We start from the raw sequence: 5330 nt of genomic DNA, 5'->3' as shown, positions 1-5330 counted from the left end.
CGAAATTCATAAGAAAAGATTAAATGAAGAAAATGAAGAAGCATATGCAGAATGCCAAACATCACCTGATGATATTTATGAACCTATGCCGCAATGAATGCTCCTTAAAAACTGTTAAAATATCCTCTAGTTTTACTGTAGCTTGTTAAAGAATAACTTTTGTTGTACAAATAGTAAAAAAACAAGATTTTGTGAGTGCATTAATGAAAATTGTTGTAGGTTTAGGCTTTATGCTAGCATAATGTACTCCTATTGAATTCATCTTTGCGAAGGAAGTGGAAGGATAATTTATAATTACCAAGATTGACCCTTAAATGAATCATCAGTAGCCACTTACAATGACACAATCAAATGCTATTGCATTTGGTTCCTGCATACCTATGGTTCCTGCAGCACTACTGAACTTAGAATTTGCATTTCATTTAACATCCGGTCTAATACTTGAGTAGCTCCACCTCATGGCCATACCTTGCTCCCCCACGTGGCTTAAGCAATCAATGTCATTGCAATCATAGACCCTGCTGCAATCATAGATGCTACACTCGAGCAGCATCCCAGCCTTCACCAACTTTCTTTCCTTCTTTCTGAACGAACTAATTTAATTTCCTCAGTTTGAGCTCTGAGGAGGTGAAGAAACTTGGCACGAAACGTGTCACGAACTCAACATATCTATCGTTTGATGACCTGATGACCTCCCACATCCAAACAATGGCCTGTAAGACTCGCTGGAGACTAGTCAGGCACTGTTTCCTACTGAAGCCCACTGTAGTTATGTCTCACCTTTGGCTGAAACTATATCCTGGTCTCTTTGGTCACATTACTTTGCCTCTAGACTCCAGACTCCTGGTATTGAGATTGATTGGATGACCATAAAGTGCACCATTTTTAGGTGAGAATGAACACTACTTGGTTACAGTGAATTACATATATTTTGATCTATACCCAATTTGCCAACTCGAATTTTGTAAAAATTCATTCACATTAATATACAAATCACTATAATACATGTTTCCCTCAAAGCATGTAAAGTGTACTTAAAACTTGTTTCATGAGCTCACAACAAGTACTATTATGGCTTTTAGAGCTACTTAAAAATTTAATTTTGATTGGAAGCAGCTCCAAATTTTATACACAACTGACAAAATTTGGCTAATGACCCTGTTGTCTGATTTTTAAGTAAATTTGAAAATTTATAAAAAAAATTCAATTTTGATCGTAATCAGCTTAAACTTTCTATGCAAGATAAGCACATGTATATGATTCAGATAAAAATAAAAATTGAGAATTCTCTCCTAGTCATTTTGACAGAATACCCTGTACTGTTGTACAGGTTTTTTTGTCAAATTTTAGAGCAACAGTCTGGAAGCCAAGGAGCATATGATTGCTCTTTTCTCCTGCTTGAGGGTTGAGTGGTGGACATGTTTTTTTAGGTCGAAATGGTCTCAAAAATATTGCACTTCTTAATTTTGTTGTTCTCTTTTTTGTAGATGACAGAGTTTAGAGTTCAAAAGTTTGAGAATGATGAGACGACAGTCCTACAGAAGATACTACAGGACACTATTGACACTGAGGAGCTATAATGGTGGAGAAGAGGAAGATAGCTAGCCAGAATGAAGTGATAAATGAGAATGAGGCTGTCACTAAACCAAAAAGGTCACAATTATTGCATTTTATTTGTTTCTTGTTGTATTTTGCATTAATGAATTTTTTATTCATTTTTGCCCTTTTCTTTCCTTCCCAGTCAATAGCTCAGAGGTTGTGGACCTACTGGACTTCACTTCAGACGAACGTAAACTCATACATGGACAGTGACATTAATAAAAGATTGAAATACACATTTGTTCCCAGTGGATTAAAACAAGTAAGAGAGAGGGAAGAAGAGATTATTAGACAAAAGACAATGACAAAATGATTATCTTGAAACAGTGCCATATTATAATGTGTACTTTTCTTGTAGACATTATGAAAGAGCTAACTATATGTACAAGTACAAGTATATGTATGCAGCTTGACCTCTCATATCACCAGATCCTAACATCAATGATCGGAATACCAATGGTATGTGACTGCATTATGTACATGTACATGTATTGCATTTATTATGATTCATTACTCGTCTGTAGTGTTTCCCACAAATTAGCTACCTACATGTACATTGTACTCTATTTGTCATAAAATTTGAGTTATTTCTGTACATGTACATGTACATGCACATGTACTGTACATTTAAATGTATGTTGTACATTATTTTAAAGAACAGGTACACTAGCATATCAGCTTGTAAACAACACCTCCACACATTGTTATTATTGTTATTGTTATTGTTGTTGTTACTGTTGTTTTTAGATGATCATTCTAATGTCAAATTACAATTGAAAGTCCTAATGTCCCTGGGTCAGATTACACACTTATATCAAGACAACTACATGTGCTACATACATTGACGTAAGATGTTAATTTTCATTAAATAAAATTAATTATAACTGCTACTTACATGTAGCTTTAATGTACTTATTTTGAGTGGTTTTAAAGGATTTAGGTCTTTAATATTTTAGGATTAATTCTCTATTTGTTCTTCTTCTCTCAGGAAAATCAAAAGGAAAATGCCAACATTATGCATCTCAGAGTCCAGTTCCTTACTTTATTGATGACTTCTGGTGGAACAGAATGTAGAAACAGTTGTAATACTGACAAACTTTGAAGAGAAAGGAAAAGTAAGTTATACATGTATGTGTAATATTAACTAATAATGAATGAACATGTAAAATTGGAAATGTATGAGTTTTAGAATGTGCATGGCATTTGCTACTTAATTAAGTAAATGTGTACGTACGTTAATATGTATCAGAAAATGTAAAAAAAATTAATTTGATTTTTTGGAGTGATTTTTTAAAGCTTGGGTCATACATTGTAGTATAGTGATTTTTCAGAAATTGACCAGTTGTTAAAACAGGATAAATTCAAAAAATTAAGCCTATTGGAATCAGCCCAAACTTTCTACATAGCGTAAGTACATCAATATGTATCAGAAAATGTAATAAAAATTGGGGGGCGATTTTGGGGCCATTAAAAAAAATACCATGGGCTATAGTACAGAGATATTTTCAGAAATTGGCCGATTTGCAAAAACAGTCATAACTCAAAAAATTTAAACCGTAATCAGCTCAAACTTTCTACATAGCGTAAGTAGATCAATATGTATCAAAAAATGTAATGAAAATTAGGGGTGATTTTGGGGCCATTTTTTGAAAAATACCATGGGCTATATATAGTACAGGGATATTTTTGGGAATTGGCCAATTTTCAAAAACGGTCATAACTCAAAAAATTTAAACCGTAATCAGCTCAAACTTTCTACATAGCGTAAGTACATAAATATGTATCAGAATATGTAATAAAAATTGGAAGGGATTTTGGGGCCATTTTTTGTAAAATACCATGGGCTACAGTACAGTGATCCTTTTTGAAATTGGCACTGGAGCTTTTTACTTTTATGATATTCTTTTTTTTTCTAGGCAATGTGTGGCCTGATTCTGGTACATGCACTGAGATGTACAGATTCTTTGAGACAACGCTTCACTCAATGAAGGAATACCCAGACTACACTGTACATACATGTACTTGGAAAATTCAAGATAGTTGACAGCAGAGTGAGAGGTAATACATGTACATGTGTACATGTACCTTTACTTTCATTTGTATTGATATGTACATGTATATAGTTCATGCATAATCCATAATTATCTCCTTTGAAAATGAAAATTGTGCTAAATTTTAGTGATTGGTTCTGTTGCATTTTTAGTGACTATAACTCTTCATTATTGCACTTTGTTTACATTGTATATATAGTATTCTGCTGTTTTCTCCTATGTACATGTAGGATGCTGAGGGTAGTAGTCAACATGTTAAACAGTTCCAATGTGTACCTGATTCAGCCATTGGTCTATTGGACGTGAGAGAAGAAGTAGAGAAATGTCAGAGGAACTCTGATGACAAACCAACATTCACTGAAGGTTAGTACATGTACATTGTATACACCTCTAGTATTTGAATTTGTGTAGATTGTGAGTATAGCACTGTATTTAGCAAAGACCAGTTTTACATGTACACTATATTAGAGGATCAGATTTATGTACAGGTACATGTGCTTGCATTTGTTCACCATTTTGTCTGTCATAATTTCTCTTCTCTCTCTCTCTTACACTCTCTGACTAGTTTTGCCTTTTATACATGCTTATGTGTACTGATGTTTCATTTCATTTTATTTTGGTAAATATTGATAATAGCTACATTTATCTCTTTCTTTCAGGATCAATATATTGACTCTCTTCGCACTTGTGCTAACTTCAGCTTATGAAAGTGAACTATATTGTTTTTTGTTTACTGATTTGGTGCTGTACATGGTTCTACATTCCAATAATACTTGATTGTTGGTAGTATAATTATACTCACCGATAGTACAATAATTATTATCAACTATACTGCATACTGTACATCTATTCCAGATACTTTTGGACCCAATGTAATACTGTCCTGATTATCAAAGTGTCCTTATTTCAGAAGTTCATCAATACACATTTATATTGTATTGGGGCTGATACTACCTGTCCTGATTATAAGAGCTGTCCTAATTTTAGGGTGTCCACAATAGCAGGATGTGCATGTACATCCATACAAATTATGAATATGATTAAGTACAACCCACAATAGACTGTCACTAATGCTTGCTTTATAAGGACACAGTGTAGTCTTCTTTGCTTGGCTATCCAATGCTTCAAAATTGTAAGCTGCTAAAGTAAGGTGATTAGTCCTTACAGTCTTTTGTATTAGTGATTCTGGTTTTGGTAACACTAGTTATTAATTTATTTGTTTATTCTTAAGTAAACCATGCATGTACATGTTTTTATGCTTTGTAGAAATTTTGAGTGGATTGCCATTGATGTTGAAATTTTTATGAACTTTTAAAGCTATAAAAATTAGTCTTGTTTTCATTGAACTATGTTTTTAATAACTAGCCTCGCCTTTCACGTGAATGCGCATGCGCACAGGTGAATGGTCACATGCTAGCTCCAAGTGAAACTATTGACGTCATTTGGTATCTCTATAGTAACTGTTTTACGTCAGTAAGGCTGACCAATCAGATTCGTCTGCGAAGGTCACTTCCCGGGAAAACCCAGAGGCTATATATTGAGCTACCCCTAGTCTTCCTACGCATTTCTGACATTTTTCTGGAAGGAGAAGGATCAGTCTTCAAGGGCTCTGTCTCTGCTACAGTTAGTAATGGCTGCCTGTCTTCCTCCTCCTCTCTCTCTCTCCTACTTCTTTCTTCC

General features: G+C 34.1%; 1 long non-coding RNA gene across 2 annotated transcripts; it reads left to right on the top strand.

Moving 5' to 3' along the window:
- The first annotated feature begins 570 nt into the window (after positions 1-570).
- Positions 571-4466, top strand: LOC109588092 (uncharacterized). Of its 2 annotated transcripts, none has more exons than XR_002187956.1 (9): positions 571-889; positions 1488-1653; positions 1742-1861; positions 1958-2058; positions 2347-2445; positions 2588-2714; positions 3516-3657; positions 3881-4013; positions 4310-4466. It is a non-coding gene; the product is annotated as an uncharacterized LOC109588092 (long non-coding RNA). The 2 variants fall into 2 exon arrangements; XR_002187955.1 differs by lacking the exon at positions 4310-4466 and adding an exon at positions 4062-4193 and having other exon boundaries at positions 572-889.
- The last annotated feature ends 864 nt before the right edge of the window (positions 4467-5330 follow it).

This window comes from Amphimedon queenslandica, unplaced genomic scaffold (genome assembly GCF_000090795.2).
Source record: "Amphimedon queenslandica unplaced genomic scaffold, v1.1 AMPQUscaffold_12292, whole genome shotgun sequence".
Classification (NCBI taxonomy): Eukaryota; Metazoa; Porifera; class Demospongiae; order Haplosclerida; family Niphatidae; genus Amphimedon; species Amphimedon queenslandica.
This window is presented reverse-complemented; position numbering and strand designations above follow the sequence as displayed.